We start from the raw sequence: 19,864 nt of genomic DNA, 5'->3' as shown, positions 1-19,864 counted from the left end.
CCAGTTTGACTATCTGGAAGTTCACGGTTCACATACTGTTGAAACCTGGCTTGGACAATTGTGAGCATTACCTTGCTAGCATGTGAGATAAGTGCAACTGTGCGATAGTTTGAGCATTCTTTGGCATTGCCTTTCTTTGGGACTGGAATGAAAGCTGACCTTTTCCAGTCCTGTGGCCACTGCTAAGTTTTCCAAATTTGCTGGCATATTGAGTGTAGCACTTTAGTATTCTTGCCTTGAGAAGCCCATGAACAGTATGGAAAGCCAAAAAGATAGGACACTGAAAGATGAACTCCCAAGGTTGGTAGGGGCCCAAAATGCTATTGGAGATGATTGGAGAAACAACTCCAGAAAGAATGACGAGATGGAACCAAAGCAAAAACAACAAATAGTTGTGAATGTGACTGGTGATGGAAGTAAAGTTGGATGCTCTAAAGAGCAGTGCTGTATAGGAACCTGGAATTCTAGGCTAATGTTAGGTTAAATGTCAGATTTACCATGAATCAAGGGAAATTGGAAGTGGTCAAACAGGAGATGGCAAGAGTGAACATTGATATTTTAGGAATCAGCTAACTAAAAATGGGAATGTGTGAATTTAACTCAGATGACCGTTATATCTATTACTGTCAGCAAGAATCCCTTAGAAGAAATGGAGTAGCCATCATAATCAACAAAATGGTCTGAAGCGCAGTACTTGGATGCAATCTCAAAAATGACATAATGATCTCTGTTCATTTCCAAGGCAAACCTTTCAGTATCAGAGTAATCCAAGTCTATGCCCCAACCAGTAATACTGAAGAAGCTGAAGTTGAACGGTTCTGTGAAGACCTACAAGACCTTCTAGAACTAACACCCCAAAAAGATGTCCTTTTCATTATACGGGACTGGAATGCTAAAGTAGGAAGTCAAGAAACACCTGGAGTAACAGGCAAATTTGGCCTTGGAGAACAGAATGAAGCAGGATAAAGGCTAATAGAGTTTTGCCAAGAGAACACACTGTTCGTAGCAAACACCCTCTTCCAACAACAAAAGAGAAAACTCTATACATGGACATCACCAGATGGTCAATACCTAAATCAGATGGACTATGTTCATTGCAGCCAAACATGGAGACGCTCTATTCAGTTAGCAAATACAAGACAGGGAGCTGACTGTGGCTCAGATCATGAACTCCTCATTGCCAAATTCATACTTAAATTGAAGAAAGTAGGGAAAACTACTAGACCATTCAGGTATGACCTAAATCAAGTCCCTTATGAATATACATTGGAAGTGAGAAATAGATTCAAGGAGTTAGATCTGATAGACAGAGTGCCTGAAGGACTATGGATAGAGCTTTGTGACACTGTACAGGAGACAGGGATCAAGACCATCCCCCCAAAATATATAAATGCAGAAAATCAAAATGGCTGTCTAAGGAGGAATTCCAAATAGCTGTGAAAAGAAGAGAAGCTAAAGGCAAAGGAGAAAAGAAAGATATACCCATTTGAATGCAGAGTTCCAAAGGATAGCAAGGAGATATATGAAAACCTTCCTCAATGATCAATGCTAAGAAATAGAGGGAAAAAATAGAATGGGAAAGTCTAGAAATGTCTTCAAGAAAAGTAGAGATACAAAGGGAAATTTTCATGCAAATCTGGGTTCAATAAAGGACAGAAATTGTATGGACCTAACAGAAGCAGATTGGATTAGATCCCACCTTAATACCCTTAATTTAACTTACATCTGTAAAGGCCTTATGTACAAACACAGTCGCATTTTGAATTACTGGGAGTTATGGTATCAACTTAAGGATTTAAGGGGTACACAGTTCAGCTTATAATGGTGGGGGGAGGGAAAGAGGATGGCAAAAAAACACTTCATGAATGCACTCAGGAAAGGAAAAGTCCACTTTGAAATCTAGACTAAAAAGTGTCAACACTAAATCATTGGGACCTCTTGATGATCCAACTCCTAAAAGCATTGGTAAATATATGTTTTGTGAGATAATGCAGAAATACCAAGTGGGAAAAGAAAGAAGTGGCTAACCTAGCCTCCACAGCAAAATTTGAGAGATATTGAGGAAGAAAAATACAACTCTAAAGAAACAATCAAATTTCAATTATTAAATGAATCTGAGCAGTATATTAAATGAATCTGAGCAGTATATTAAATGAAATCAGGGTTGTTTTGTGATTTAAATGGCCACAGAAAAATTTGTTTCTCAAAATTATGGGGCCTTGCTGAGTTTTTAATCTAGGAATCAGGGAAGACCAAGAGCCACAGAGCAGATTTTAAAATGGATTGGGATTAAGAGGTTGATAAACAAGACACACACTGGAGAAGAATATTTGCAAAACATATATCTGCTAAAAGACTGATATACAAAATTCACAAGTAACTTTTACAACTCAATAATAGGGAAAAAAGCCCAATTAAAATTTGAGGAAAAGGAAAATGATATGATCATCTATAGACAAAAATGAAAAGTATTCACAAACCAACTTTTGGAACTAGTAAACAGTTATAGCAAGACTGCAGGATGTACAGTTCATATACACAATTAATATAACCATCTCCTCAGTGTTGTCAAAGAAGAACGGAGCTGGAGGAATCACACTCCCTGACTTTATACTACAAAGCTACAGTAATTAAAACAGTATAGTACAGGCACAAAAGCAGACACAAAAATCAATGGAACAGAATAGAATGCCCAGAAATAAGCCAGTGCACTTACGGTCAATTAAGTTTCAACAAAGGAGTCAAGAATATAAAGACAGAAGAGAAAAGATAGTCTGTTCAAGTGGTTCCAGGAAAACTGGACAACTACTTGTAAAAGAGTGAAATTAGAACAATATGACGGAGAAGGCAATGGCACCCCACTCCAGTACTTTTGCCTGGAAAATCCCATGGACGGAGGAGTCTGGTAGGCTGCAGTCCATGGGGTCACTGAGTCGGGTACGACTGAGCAACTTCACATTCACTTTTCACTTTCATGCATTGGAGAAGGAAATGGCAACCCACTCCAGTGTTCCTGCCTGGAGAATCCCAGGGATGAGGGATCCTGGTGGGCTGCCGTCTATGGATCGCACAGAGTTGGACACGACTGAAGCGACTTAGCAACAGCAGCAGCAGAACAATGTGAAACATCATATATGGAAATAAACTTCAAATGGATTAAAGACCTATATGTAAGACCAGATACTGTAAAACTCCTAGAGGAATAGAACACTTTTTAAAATAGTTTGGTAGAACACTTTTTAAAATATATCACAGTAATACTTTTTTGGATTCATCTCCCAGAGTAAACAAAATAAAAGTAAAAATAAAGAAGTGGAGCCTAATTAAACTTAAAAGCATTTGCACTGAAAAGGAAACAATAAGCAAAAGGAAAAGACGATCTGTGGAATGGGAGAAAATATTCACAATGGAAGTGATCGTCAAGACCTTTAATTCCAAAATATATAATCAGATTAATATCAAATACAAACCAATCAGAAACTGGGCAGAAGACCTAAATAGACAGTTTGCAAAAGAAAACACAGATGGCAAACAGGCACATGAAAAGATGCTCAACATCACAAATTATTGGAGAGATGCAAATCAAAACTACAATGAGGTATCATCTCAAACCAGTCAAAATGGCACTCATCAAAAAAAAAAAATCTGTAAATAAAAAATGCTTGAGAGGTTTTGGAGAAAATGAAACCCTCCTACTCTTTTGGTGGCAATGTGAATTAGTGCAACTAATATGGAGAACAGTATGGAGGTTTCTTAAAAACTTAAAATTACTAAGTTACAACATGATCCAGTAATCCAACTCCTGGGAATATCCTAAGAAAACTCTAATTTGAAAAGATACATGAACCCCAGTGTTTATATCAGCATTATTTATAGTAGCCAAGACATGGAAGCAACCTAAATGTACATCAACAGAGGAATAAAGAAAATGCATATAATGGAATATTACTTGGCCATAAAAAGAATGAAACAATGCCATTTTCAGCAACATGGGTGGACTTAGAAATTATCATACAAAGTACTAAATCAAAAAAAGGAAGACAAATACCACATGATATAACTTATATATGTAATCTAAAAAATGACATAAATGAACTTGTTTGCAAAACAAAAACAGACTCACAGACATAGACAGCAAACTTATGGTTACCAAAGGGGAAAATGAGGGAGAGACCAACTAGGAGTTTCAGATTAGCAGATAAACAATAAGGATATACTGTATAGCACAGGGAACTATATTCAATATCTTATACTATAAATGGAAAAGAAAATATTTTAAAAATTTTGCAGTAAAAAAGAAAATGTGGGTCAAAAACCTTAACAGATATCTCACCTAAGATGATATACAGGTGGCAAACAAGTATATGATCACATGCCCCAACTCATATGTCATCAAGGAGATACAAATTAAAGCAACAGTATGATTCAACTATACACCTATTAGAATGGCCAAAATCAAGAATACTGACAGACAAAATGCTGGCAATGTTGTGAAGCAACTTCATTGCTACAGGTTATGCAAATGGACAGCTACTTTTCTGAATAGAATTTGACAGTTTCTTATACAACTAAACATACATTTATCATAAAATTCAGTAATCATACTTCTTGGTATTTATCCAAATTAGTTGAAACCCATGTCCATACAGAAGCCTGCACTTGAATGTTTATATCAACTTTATTCATAAATGCTGAAACCTGAAAGCTACCAAGTTGCTTTTCAATAGGTAAATGGATAAAAAAGTGTTGTACATCCATACAGTGGAATATTATTCAGCACTAAAAAGAAATGAGTTATCAAACCATTGAAAAGACATGGAGGAAACATATATAGGCTGATAGGTGAAAGAAGTAAATCTGAAAATGCCTCATATTGGATGGTTCCAACTATATGATATTCAGAAAAGTCAAAACTATGGAGACAGTAAAAAGATCAGTGGTGAGTTGCTAGGGGTTTGGGGGTAAGGAGAGCAGGATGGATGAACCAGTGGAGTGCAGGTGATTTTTAGGGCTATAAAGCTATTCTGAATAATACTATAATTGTGGATACATGGCATTATTATACATGGATTCATTACATTTGCCCAAACTCAATTATACAGCACAAAGAGTAAATACTACCTTAAACTACAAACTTTTGTTAATAATGATGTATCAATGTTAGCTTCCAACAAATGCAACAAACTAAGTGTAAAATGTTAACAACCAAGGAAATAGGAGAGGTGGGGGCAGAGATATGGACATATTCTGTATGTTCCACTCAATTTTTCACTAAACCTAAAACTAATTTAAAAAAAAAGTAAATAAAGTGTACTAACTTTTTGAAAGGGACAAGTAAAAATGGGGTGGAAGTAGGGGAGACAAAACCCTTTCATTGTTTAACATTTACTTTTGGTGTTTTCTTGTAGGTGGGGTAGAGAAGATCAACCTGACTCTCCCAGGAAGCATAACAAACAGGCAATGATCTTGGGGAATTATCAGATTTCTGATGTTACTAAGAAGTGGAAAATTTTTCTCAAGATTGTGAAAATTTATTAAAAAAATGGGATATTTTGGAACAAACAATTTAAAATGATGGAGGAGTATTGACCATGTGACAAAAAGGGACAGGAGGAAGAACTGCAGAAAAATAAATGAATGGTAAGGACTTCCCTGGTAGTCAAGTAGCTAAGACCCATGCATGGGGCTAGGGTTCAATCCCTGGTCAGGGAACCTAGATCCCACATGCCACAACTAAGAGTTCACATGCCTTAACTAAAGACCCTTCATGCCACAGTGCAGATCCTATATGCTGCAACTAAGACCCAGAGCAGCCAAATAAATAAATAATTTTGGAAAAAATAAATGAATGGCAGCCATAACCAGAATCTTGCATTTTGGCTTTAGCTTCTCAACAATAGATGGCTGTTTCATGCCCAGAAGGCCATGACCCTATGTTATATCAGAAATATGGAGAGAAAACTACTGCCATTTCTTGCACAAGCAGTACCATGGTCTAGACAGCAGTTTGAAACTCCTCTTAGGATGCCAGCAGAAAAGGGAGTTATCGGGTCTTTGAAGTGTCTGCTTTCCATTTGGCAAGGGATGTGGGGATAGAGTCAGATGTGGTTATGATTGTTCAAGTGGGGGTGTCAAGGATCCACATGGGTTATTGAATGAGATTTAGATACAGAGGCATGAGTTACGAATCATAGAGTTGTAGACCAAGGGATTCCACTTGAAAAAATAGTACCATACAACCGTTTTCTGGTCTGAAGAGGCTGCAAACTCAGAAAAGTTGGTGGACAGGCAATAACCTCAGGATTTTACACATCCTGAAGTTTGAAAAAAATTTTAACTTCTCTTTACAATCTCTTTTAACCAGTCATAGATTATTCAAGTTTGAAGGAAAGTTAAAGGTTATTTAGTCCAAATCCTCCAATTTAAAGTATGCAAATAAGCCAAGAGACGTTAAACGAGTTACCTAAACTCATAAATCTATTTAATAGAGAATATGACTCTAGGATTCTAAAAGCTAATTAGATCTTCAGGCTCTTTCAAAATATGTGTCGCTTTAGTGGATGAGTAAGATTTTTGTTATGAAATGTGATTTTAATTTATCAAATATTTTATTGCATAGATGTCAAACATATATATTTATACAATATATAAATCAGTCTGTGAATCAATATTATATATACAATATGCTTAATTAAAAGTACCAAGCATGACTTCTGCACTAAGGATACTTCTTTTATGTCAATCTGTTTTCCTCAATATGTATTTCCAAATTTCTTTCTCATTATTTTATAATTCTATTAAAAGAATAACCAACCTTCCCTTATCACCTTTAACATTTTCAGTTGAGTTGCCTAAGTATTTTGGTTACACAGAGTCTTCATGTTGCTAATACAAAAGAGCCTCTCATGCTGTGTGATGTATGTGATGATTACTGTCAGTTTTGTCTCTGAGCTGCATTTTTTTGAAGGAGGTTTAAGAGGTTTGTTTGACAATTTAACTGTACTGGAATATGAACACAGGTTGTATAATGTTTGAGGACGGGGCAGACTGACAGAGTAATGAGTAAACCATTTACTTTCCAAAAATAAGCAGTGTAATTTTGGTAAATAATTATGCAGGCTGTGAGCCTTTGGAATGCATAGCCCACATATACACACACACACATATTAAAGTAATTGCATTCAAAGTCTAAAGTTAAATATATATGAAATAACGTTAGCTTTAAGGTGGATTAATTACAATATAATAAGCAGAAGAAATGATATACAAACTCACTGACATTTGCAAAAATGAGACCACATCTACTGTGATCACTTCTGTAAGGAAAAATTTGGAAAGATTACCAAAATAATTAAAAGAACTGGGGTCATTTCCTTCCTTCTTAAAATTACTATCTTAATAGAGAATGTAGTAGCTCTTTAAAATATTTGAAAGATCTTCAAATAAAGAAAACAGAAGACGTATATATTAGAGTACAAAATCTAAAAGTAAAACTAATGGGTGGAAGTCACAAGTTATAGCCAGTACAACATTTACACAATTGTTATTTAACGATGGAGATTTCTTATGAGGATATCACCTTTAGGATTTTGTAGTGAAGAGTTATACATGAGTCAATAATATGTGCAGTTTTCATATGTACAGATGAACACACTTAAACTTACTCTTAGGTCCCTTTGCAATTCTTTAATAAATAATTTGTTTCTTCAGTCAGGTTTTGAAGTTTCTGAGTATCATGTTGTTACAAATGGAGCACCTTTATAGTGTATTTACAAATGGAGGTACCTTTCACTTTCAGAATATCCCAGGTTATGTAATAAATTGTGCTGCCATTCTAATAACACTTTGTATCTCTAGAATTGACCTGTTTCTACCTCACTTGAAATAGCGAAATAGTGCGTTAGACATGTATGTGGCCATACGTGTGCATGTGTGTCTGTGAGTGTGTGGTTTGCTAAACTACAGCAAGGGATGAAAAACAACCAGAGTATAGCAATCTTTTATAGATTTCCTCATTTCAAGAAATATAATAAACCTGAAATAGAAAGTAGATAACTATGTGCTGAATCTGGATTGCAAGTAGGATCAACTTGAGTAATTACAATAAAAGCCTATTAATCTTTCTATAAAATATGCCCTTAATGGAATTCATGAATACTTTTTCACAAAAAGTAGATTAAATTAACATTCATGTGCTGGTCAAGTATGTACAACACTCAGTACTATTATGCCTATTAAATGTTGCCCAATCAAGAAATAGTAATTTTTGTTCTCTAAATTTTGGTACCCAAGTGTTAGGTGATTTAAAATAAAATGTTTAATTGGTTTTTCCTTTAGATGTATGACTTTAACCAATAGAAGGATAAATATACAAGTTGAAAATAACATAATCTATTGAATAGACTCAACTTTATAAAATACACCAGACCAATAATCTAAGTATTTGTACATAAATGTTAATTTTAAAAATAAAATATGTATGTATGCTTAACATATCTTCCACATATATAAAATATAATTTTATTAAAGTCTATTGCATACATACTTTACTATACACATATGTATTTCTCATCAGCATTTCACATATTATTGCTATAGCTTGTAATAGTGGAGACTAACATCTACTGAGCATTTATTAAGCGCAGAGTACTCTCCTAAACCCATTTATTTTATCATCTAATCATCCTAATGACCATATGATTGTGAGACACTGCTATATTTATGATCTCAGGATTAGGAAACTGAGTCATTCTTCAAAATTATACCACTGTGAAGCAGTAGGGCCAGGAATCAAATCTAAGCAATTTATTCACACTAACCTCCCTTCAAGAATCATACACATGAAACTGAAATTCATACACTTATCTTCTAGTTATAAAACTAACTCCTAATTCTAACTCCTACTTTTCCCATAATATCTGAAGAAGAATTATTTTCCCTGTCTTTCTCTCCACCCTCCTCCTGATTCCATATCTTCTGATCAAACCTGTTTGCTGTGCAATTTGCAGTTTACATAAAATTTTATCATCCACATTCATTTGCTCTTTGTATTTTTTTTTTATTAATATTTTAGAGCCACTTGTCTTTCAAAATATTAGACTGCAGGCAGTCTGGGTCATTTTAATATGTCTGTTCTGTCAATATTCTTTCTGAACCTATTTGGGAAAACATTTACCCCCTTGTAAGAAGAATATAGAGGGGACATCCTTTATGAAAATCCTTGCTAGGATGATCTCAAATTTGAGAAGTGTTATTTAAAATATCTTACACTATTTCCCAGAAATAAATTAGCTCCCATGACTTACTGCAACAAACTTTTCAACATTTCATGTGGTTACCATTAGCCTGGACATTAAAACTTAACACAGTTTTAGACATTACATATATTTGTGTTTAGGCATATGTGTATGTGAATTATGTAGAAATATTTATTGTATCTATTTAACTATTTATAACAACAAGAATGCTTTTTTATATTAAATGCTTCCTGAAAGTCAAAGTGTTAGTCGTTCAGTCATGTCCAACTCTTTGCAACCCCATAGACTGAAGCCTACCAGTCTCCTCTGCCCATGGAATTCTCCAGGCAAGAATACTGGAATGGATTGCCATTCCCTTCTCCAGGGGATCTTCCCAACCCAGGGATCAAACCCGGTTCTCCTGCGTTGCAGGCAGATTCTTTATCATCTGAGCCACCAGGGAAGCCCAAATGCTTCCTGCTGCTGCTATTGCTGCTAAGTCGCTTCAGTCGTGTCCGACTCTGTGCGACCCCATAGACGGCAGCCCACCAGGCTCCTCCATCCCTGGGATTCTCCAGGCAGGAACACTGGAGTGGGTTGCCATTTCCTTCTCCAATGCATGCACGCATGCTAAGTCACTTCAGTCGTGTCCAACTCTGTGCGACCCTATGGACAGCAGCCCACCAGGCTCCTCTGTCCACAGGATGCACTAGGCAAGAATACTGGAGTGGGTTACCACTTCCTTCTCCAAATGCTTCCTAGAATCATAAAGTTACTTAGGACTCAATATGTGAGATGAGAAGAAGCTGGAAATAAAGTTGAAATAAAAAATTGATGATTTTCTGACTAAATAATTGAATTGACATCTTTTCTTGCCCAAGCATTTAAACATAAGCTTTTATTATCTATTTAGTAAAAATGTTATTTGTATTAACATTTTTAAATATCAATGTAATTTCAAAGGTTATCTAACTGGACTTCATAAACAGTAGGGATCCCAGATTTATCTTTTTGATTCTTAACTATTTAGTAAGAATTCTATTGTCTCACTCCCCTGCAAACTTGTCATTTTTCCCAAATAGGCTTTCTATGGTTCATTAACTCTGAATACAGAATTGCATCAGAAGGGCCTAGAAGGGAATGAGGCATTTACCCAGAGGACCTATAATGGAATCTTTAACAGCTAGAGATCCTCCTATTCATGTATTTGAAGCCATCTCTTAATTTTATATTTACTTTAAAAACTAAGTCAATGATGTAAGAAAAAATAACATTAAAGTTTTGTCTTATGCCAACTTAGCACTAAATTAGAGAAAATTCATATGAACTTCAGTACCTGCTAACAAATGTATAAAGTTTGTCAAGAAATGGAGTTTTTTTTTCTGATGGAAAATATAGAGAAAAAAATAGTTACCTTTTTTTAAAATGACTGTCACTTATGTCATTACCGCAAAAATATATTCTAGTTTTGAATCTGATTTTAAATAAATATTTGAAACACTATCCACCATAATAAAATCATCCACCTTCAACCTGTTCTCTTCCTGCAGACACAAATAATACAAGTTCTCTTCAATAAAAGGATATCGATTTCAAATTTCAGCTTCCACATATAGAGTTTGGGGAATTCCCTGGCAGTCCAGTGGTTAGGATTCTACAATTCCATGGCCAAGGGTCCAGGTTCTATCCCTGGCTGGGAACTGGGATCCCATATCTGTGCTGTTTGACCAAGGAGGAAAAGAAAAATAAAAGAGTTTGGAAGTTGCCACTCCTGTACTTAAAGCAAGAAAAATATCAGCCACCTGAAAATCAATGACTTTTCAAAGATCCATCAGAGAATTGAGGTTGCAAGGCAAACTACCACTTTCAAGAGTGGAGAGAAAGGCGCATTGCCTAACACTGAAGAGATCTGATTACCTAAACTGATAGAAACACTTAAATAGCAGTTTTGAAGAATTGCTAGATGTTTACTGTGAACTGTCAGGGGGAAGAGAAGAATAATCATTATGAAATATACTCAAGAGACTTTTCTACAGGAAAGGCCTACACTCAAAGGGAAAAGACTTTACCAGCGTCTTTCACAGTTGGAGAAAGGAAATTTCTCCAACTCCAGCCACCTCTAGGGTTTCTATATCACACAAGAGGAAAAAAATAGTCAACAGGGGTCAAGGGTCCAAGAAAATAGATTGGGAACATTGCAATCAGGAAAAGAAAGAAGAGGAAGGGAGAATGCTAAACCAATGAGTAACACGTATAAGGGTATTAGTACGGAGACCCAGGCTTACTAAAAGACTGAGATCCAACCCGAAGATTACAGAATACTCCCTCTTCACTTCACCCAACCACACACCAAAAGAGACCCAGTAAAACGGCAAATTACAGTTGAACAAGCTGCAAGACACTGTCTCTGAGGAGTACTTATGGAAGCCCAAAGTGATGAGGAGGCAGCAAAAAGCACACAAGATGATTTTAAAGACTAACCTCTACTTACAATAAAAACAACTCAATTCTTAGCCAGAACAATGTAAGTACTCACTCTAAATATCTATTTTCTTCAGTTAATATTCACCCTTCCCCCATAAAAACCATATCTAGCTTTCAAAAAAATTATAAAGCATGCCAAGGGCAATAAAAAGCAACATAGCTTTAGAAAACAAAGTAGTCATCAAAACCAGACTGAGATGTGAAAAGTATGTTAGAATGATCAGGCAGGGAATATATAATGACCATGATATGATCAATATGTTAAGGTTTCTAATGGAAAAAGTACACAACATGTGAGACAGATGACTAAAGTATGTAAACTGTCTCAAAAAGCAGTAAAATGAAATGCTAGAAATAAAAAACTACTATAACAAAAGTGAAGAATGCCTTCTACAGGTTCATCAATGGATTCAAAAAGGCTGAGAAAGGATCAATGGTCTTGGAGGTAGGGCAACAGAGAATACCTAGTCTGAAATCCAAAAAGAAAAAAAGAATGAAAACCCAAAACTAACTTCCAAGGATGATGGGACAATATAAAAAAAGAACATAATGTGTAAATGGAATACAAAAAAGAGAAAATAGAGCAGAAGAAATATATGAAGTAATAATGGCAAAGAGCTTTTCAAAATTAAGTATGACAATCAAGCAACAGATTCAGGAAGCCCAGAGAACACCAAGATACATAGCAAATAAGCCACACCTAGGTATATCATATTGAAACTGCAGGAAAAAAAAAAAAAAACTTTCAAAGAAGGTACATGGTAAACTTTGATCTATATAAAGAAATAAAAAAGTGAAAAGGAAAGGGATGACAGTAAAATAAAACATTTTGTTATTACTTGATGTGAAAGCTGTGTTTCTTTAAAAACAATAGTACAAATATATTAGGTGATTACAACATATGTTTATATGTCTGTTATTTTTGGAAATAACAAATGTCATAAGAAATAGAGAAGGAATCATATTAATCTAACAAAATATATACAGGGCCTGTATGTGGAAAACTATAAAACAATGATGAAAGAACTCAAACAGTATCTAAGCAAATGGAGATATATTCTATGTTTCTAGATTATAACACTTGATATTGGTAAGATCCCAATTCTGACCAAATTGATCTATAGATTCAATGCAAGCCAATTAAAATCTCAGGAAACCATTTTGTAGATACTCACAAACTGATTCAACAGTTTTTATGGAAAGATAAAAGACCTAGAATAATCAGTATAAACTAAAGAAGAACAAAATTAAAAGACTCACACAGTTCAATTTCAATACTTAGCATAAAGCTATAGCAAATAATAAAGTATGGTGAAATAACAGACATAGAAGAGTAAAACAGAATAAAGATCCCAGAGTTGGACCCATACAACCATATTCAATTGATTGATTTTTAACAGAGGCATAAAGGGCAAGAGAAAGAACAGTCTTTTCAATAACTGGTGCTGGAACTACTGGACATCCATATGCTAAAGAAAAGAAAAAAAGAATCCAGAAATAGACTTCACACACTACATAAAAGTTTACTAAAACTGGACCATTATAGTATGTGAAAGGATAAGCTTAGAAAAACAAAGTATACGAGACAATCTTAGATACAATAGTGAAAACATGACCCATGAAAGAAAAAGAAGTTGGAGTTTATTAATATGAAAAACTCCTCTGTCAAAGACATTCTTAAAATTTTAGTAAACAGGTCATAAACTGGGAGAAAATATTTCCAAAATACATAACTGATAAGAGAAACATATCTAACATACACAAAGAACTTGTAAAATACAAGAAAAAACTAAAAGTGGGCAAAATATTTTAAACAGCATTTAATCAAGAATATATACAAATGGAAAATAAACATGAAAACACACTCAACATCATTTGCCATTAATGCAAACTAAAAATTGCAATAAGTTATTCTAATGCCTGGAAATCTAAAATCTTACAACACAAATTGCTGGTGAAATACAGAACAACAGGGACTCATTCATCCCTGGGAGCAATATGAAAAGGTATGGCCACTTTGGAATACAGTTTGGTAGTTTTTGACAAAGCTAAACACAGCCTACTAGATCTTAGGTATTTCCAACAGATTTAAAAACACATGCATGCAAAGGTTTCTAGCAGTTCTATTCATAATCACTAAAAATGATGAATCAATCATGATGTCTTTCAATAAACTGAATAGATATGCAAATTTAGGGACATCCATAAAATGGAATACTGTTCAATAATAAAAAACAACAAATTATCAAACCAAACTAAGCCATGAATGCATCTTAAATATAGTTTGCATGTGAAAGTAGCCAAACTAACAGTGTTATATATACAGTATCATTTATTTGAAATTTTGTAAAGACAAAATTGCAGAAACTGTTGGGTTGGCCAAAGAAGTTCATTCAGGTTTTTCCATATTACATATGGAATATTCTCTATATTATATATTCCATATTACAGGAAAACCTGAATGAACTTCTTTGGCCAACTCAATATATACACATCAGTGCTTACCAGGGATTTGGGAGGACAGTGAGAGGGCTCACTAGATGAGTCACAGGGAATCTTTTAGGGTAGTGAAACTCTTCTGTTTGATACTGGAGTGCTAGATACATGACACTATGCATTTGTCAAAAACCTTAGATCTTTGGGCTTCCCTGGTGGCTCAGACTATAAAGAATCTGCCTGCAATTCTGGAGACTCAGGTTGAATCGCTGACTTGGGAAGATCCCCTGGAGAAGTGAATGGCAACCTACTGCAGTATTCTTGCCTGGAGAACCCCATGGACAGCAGAGCCTGGTGGGCTACAGTCCATGGGGTCGCAAAATCCACGGGGACACCACTGAGCCACTAACACTTAGATCTTTACCTGACAAAGAGTGAACCTCACTGTATGCAAATTAAGAAAAGATCATTTGGGGAGTCCAGGAGTCCCAGGATAGAGTGGTAACTGTGATAAAATAATCTTACTGTGTTAAACATGTGTAAAATGGCACCACTAAAGAGGAAAGGGGGAAAATATAGCAACAAACTTTAGGAAGAGGGGATTACAAAGCTAAAGGCAACAGAGTTGCACAAAATGACTGCTGGCTGTATTAATTGACGAAGTTTTTCCTTACAAGGGTAGAGGTTAACGATTCTAAAACCATAATATACGTATACTCATTTCAGTTCAGTCACTCAGTCGTGTCTGACTCTGCAACCCCGTGGACTGCAGCACGCCAGGCCTCCCTGTCCATCACCAACTCCGGGAGTTTACTCAAACTCATGTCCTTTGAGTCGGTGATGCCATCCAGCCATCTCATTCTCTGCATCCCCTTCTCTTCCTGCCTTCAATCTTTCCCAGCATCAGGGTCTTTTTAATTAAGCAATTAATTAAATGACTGATGGACAGCTGAAAGCAGGTTTCTAACTGTTGGAATAGATAACATTTAGTAAGGGGAGAGGGTTAGAAAACACATATGCTAATGGCTTAGAGTTGGAAACATCAGCGTAAACTCATGTTTAGCTTAAACTAGACACAAATGGATATGTTATAAATATTTACAGTTTGTGCCTAAGCATGGATTAGTATACACATATATATCCCGATGCTCTGTCAGCTGAGAAGACCTATAAGCAATGACACCCTAGTAATAAAGATTATACCTGAAACTCATATCTTATTACCTAATAGCATTCTCCAATTTAAAGGAAAAAAAAAAAAAAAGGAGTCTTATATAAAATGTTCCTGGAGCACCAGAAAAGAATTACTCTAAAACAAAGTAAAATAAAAAAGCACAATGACTGGAGTATGTAAATAAGACATAGGAGTCAACTGAAAGAGTCCCCAGTGATAAAATCTGGAATAATTTGAGCAAAAAATTAATAGAGTATCACATTATAATCAAAAGTATAAATATTCATAAGTTTATACCAATATAAATATTACTGAATAAACTCTTGGAGAACAAAACTCCCATGGAGAACAATGCCAAAGCATTTACATTTTTTGCCCACAAGGAGGTGAAACCTAACTTTCCACTTCTTAAGTGTGGGTTGCACATAGTTACGGTGAAGGCAATGGCAACTCCCTCCAGTACCCTTGCCTGGAAAATCCCATGGATGGAGGAGCTTAGAAGACTGCAGTCCATGGGGTCGCTACCATATGATATTCCTTATATATGTAGAATTTTAAAAAATAATACAAATGAACTTATTTACAAAACAGTAACAGACTCACAGACTTAGGAAATAAATTTATGGTTACCAAAGCACAGATATATTAGGAGTTTTGAATTAACATATACACACTACTATATATAAAATAGATAATCAACTGAATAGCACAGAGAACTCTACTTAATATTCTGTAATAACCCAAATGGGAAAAGAATTTGAGAAAGAATAGACATATGTATAACTGAACCACTCTGCTGTACACTTGGAACTAAAACAACATTATAAATCAAGTACACTCGAATACAAAATAAAAATTTTTTAAACATTTTAAGCCTAAATAATAATAAATCTGAAGCATTGTTTCCACTAAAAGGGCATACCGCCCTCTGTTATTCCTTTGTTAACTTCTGTATGACAGAATAACACTGAACAATTGTATATTTGCATAAGAAGCTTCTTTGAATAAGTGATTCTTATATATTTGGAACTGTTGAGGTCTTTGGAATAACATTTTTCACCATTATTCAAATGAATTAATTTCCATAAATAAAGAATCTGTTTGTTTAGAAATTTTAAAGCCAAATAGTATCAACACCAATATTATAGCTTTTAGGATTTCCAACATATTCTAGAGTAATAGAATTTTATAATTTTTTAGAAACCCTGTTATTTCAAATCAATTAGGTAATGCTTAATCTAGTAGAAAGAGAAGGTAGAGAAACTGTGATTCTTTTCCCTTTCCTAATCTGAGACCTGGAATCTTCATAACTGCTGTTTCATTTTGGCAGATGATTTAACAATGCAGATATTCTTTCCTAAATATATCACAAGGAGTAGATAACAATCTTTTGGTAAACAGGTTATTAAAGTGATACTTGCATATGTATAAGCACAGATCAACAAAAAACTCCATTGTTTAAGAAACTATAGCTCTAATACTTTGGCCACCTGGTGCGAAGAGCTAACTCACTGGGAAAGACCTTGATGCTGGGAAAGATTGAGGGCAGGAGCAGAAGTGGGTGACAGAGGATGAGATGGCTAAAAAGCATCACTGACCTAACATGCATTAATTGAGCAAACTCCAGGATGTAATGGAGGACAGAGGAGTCTGGCCTGTTGCAGTCCATGGGATCGCAAACGAGTCAGACATGATTTAGTGACTGAACCTCAACAGTTAACGTTTGTCTCACACCCTGATCATTCATCTGATGATGTGAAGCTTGGAAACAAATTTGGCTTCTTTTCCACTCTCAGTATGAGACACTGAATTTAACCAGAAAAGAATGTGGAGTTGCAAGTACTCTGAGTTTCCAAGGTATTTGTATGGTAAGAGATGAAGTAACGATGTATTGATATAATTTCATTTTGATGTGAAACAGATGCATGTATATTAATCTAAATATTATCCCATAATTAAATCCTTAATATTGCAGATAATAATTGTTGTATGTACAATATGTATGTATGTATGTACAATATAAGGAACAAAATAATTTGTTTTAAAGAGGTTTAACCTTTTGTAATTCCATGATCATGAAAATAGCTTTTTTATGCAAGCAGATTCTGAATGATGGCATGGCCTGTAATGGTATTTCACCTTTATTCAGCTCTTTAACCCTGTCACTGTTTCTGTAATTTCTAGACGAGGAAAACCATTGCATATTCCAAGCAGGTCTGCTCACCGACATGATATTAATGAATAGTGGCACCACATCAGGTTTGGAGGAGGATCAGCCACAAGGAAGTTATTTATGTAACTTATTATTCCAGGCTGCAAACCAAGAAGCAATGGCTCTTAAACAGCCAGAGCCAAGAATTAGTAGAGCAAGGAATGTCTTATTCCTGACAAATCAATATAGTGAGGCTTTTCACTTCATTCCACTGGAGTAATTAAAACATTTGTATCCAAGGGGATCCACAGGACATGATGCATAACCAGTTTTAGCCACCACCCACAACCTTCTCTAAACAGAACTATAGCGAAGCATTTCCAGAAATCGCAGCCAAAAGGGACAAGTAAAACATAAAGCAGTGTTCTTCATTAATTCATGCAGAGGAGATCTATAGTGATAGCATATGTTTTGGTGGTATATTTTCTAATTGAAATAAAGTAGTACATAAAGTCTTCATAGGAGCAAGCGACCTAAGGTTTTAGCATATGCTCATGGAGAATTGTTGTAGGTATTACAACATTACAGCTTATGAGGCCCACGATTGACTTAATGGGTTAAATAAGTCTCTCTTGCTGTAATTACCAAAAGCAATAATGCATGTAATTAAAAAAAATAAAATAATAAAGATACTTTTTAAATGAAAAGATCTTCTGCTCCATTCTAGTCAACAAAAATCACTCTCCTTACATGGAAAACATTAATTATTAGTGCATGTTTACTGTTTTCCACTATTTATTTTGATTTCCCTAAATCAAATATGTATGCAGCTCTTTACTGAGTTGGTGATTTTATAAATTTCTTATTGGTTTCCTACTGGGATAAATAAGAATTTAACTTAATTATATTTCCCTCCACTTTCTTGCCCTTCTCTTTCATGTACTATCTATGCCCAGATGTAAGATTGCTCACTAAAATCTTTCTTAAGAAATGAATCACCTGATAAGAACATATGAGTTCTAACATATGCCATCATAGGCCATTTTGTTCATTACCTTTTCTTGAATAAGATAAAATATAGGAAAATGCAAGAAGACTTTAGTTGTCTGGAATTCTTAAGGAAGCTTGGTGGCATGAGTAACAAAAAAGGCAAAGAAATATAAAAAAGAATGAGCAATTCTCATTGTATATGACATCACAATAAATGTTAAATGTCTTTATAAACATGTCTTTGGAACTTGTTTTTCAAAGCAATGGAAAAATGTTACTTTTTGTTATGAAGAAAACATTGCTTTAGAATTACAAAATCTAGAAGAGATTATAATATTTATATCAGTGGTACTGAGAACTTGGACTAACTTTTCCACTGAGAAGATTACATATGAATTTAAAAGGTGCTATATTTTAAGCAGGGAAAACCACAGGGCCATTCAGATATGACCTAAATCAAATTCCTTACTACTATACAGTGGAAGTGACAAATAGATTCAAGGGGTTAGATCTGATAGACAGAGTGCCTGAAGAACTATGGACAGAGGTTTGTGACATTGTACAGTAGGCAGGGATCAAGACCATCCCCATGAAAAAAAAATGCAGAAAGGCAAAATGGTTACCTGAGGAGGACTTACAAATATCGGTGAAAAGAAGAAAAGCTAAAAGCAAGGGAGAAAAAGAAAAATTTACCCATTTGAACGCACAGTTCCAAAGAATATCAAGGAGAGATAAGAAAGCCTTCCTCAGTGATCACTGCAAAAAAATAGAGTAACACAACAGAATGGGAAAGACTAGAGATCTCTTCAAGAAAATTAGAGATACCAAAGGAATTTCTAATGCAAAGCTGGGCTCAATAAAGGACAGAAATAGTACGGACCTAACAGAAGCAGAAGATATTAAGAAGAGGTGGCAAGAATACACAGAAGAACTGTACAAAAAAGATCGTCACAATCCAGATAATTACGATGGTGTGATCACTCATCTAGAGGCAGACATCCTGGAATGCAAAGTCAAGTGGGCCTTAGGAAGCACCACTATGAACAAAGCTAGTGGAGGTGATGGAATTCCAGCTGAGCTATTTCAAATCCTAAAAGATGATGCTGTGAAAGCGCTGCAGTCAATATGCCAGCAAATTTGGAAAACTCATCAGTGGCCACAGGACTGGAAAAGGTCAGTTTTCCTTCCAATCACAAAGAATAAAGATAAGTGGAAAAAAATAAAATAAAATAAAATATAAAATTTTAAAAAAAGAAAGAAAGGAAAGCCAAAGTATGCTCAAACTACTGCACAATTGCACTCATCTCACGTACTAATAAAGTAGCGCTCAAAATTCTCCAAGCCAGGCTTCAACAGTACATGAACCGTGAACTTCCAGATGTTCAAGCTGGA

The 19,864-nt window shown here is 35.0% G+C and overlaps 1 long non-coding RNA gene across 1 annotated transcript; it reads left to right on the top strand.

Moving 5' to 3' along the window:
• The first annotated feature begins 1,157 nt into the window (after nucleotides 1-1,157).
• On the top strand, nucleotides 1,158-19,001 carry LOC122432068. Its single transcript, XR_006266712.1, has 2 exons — nucleotides 1,158-1,232; nucleotides 18,917-19,001. It is a non-coding gene; the product is annotated as an uncharacterized LOC122432068 (long non-coding RNA).
• The last annotated feature ends 863 nt before the right edge of the window (nucleotides 19,002-19,864 follow it).

Source organism: Cervus canadensis, chromosome 30 (assembly GCF_019320065.1).
Source record: "Cervus canadensis isolate Bull #8, Minnesota chromosome 30, ASM1932006v1, whole genome shotgun sequence".
NCBI classification, from domain to species: domain Eukaryota; kingdom Metazoa; phylum Chordata; class Mammalia; order Artiodactyla; family Cervidae; genus Cervus; species Cervus canadensis.
The sequence above is the reverse complement of the archived record's forward strand: the minus strand, read 5'-3'. Positions and strand labels throughout refer to the sequence as shown.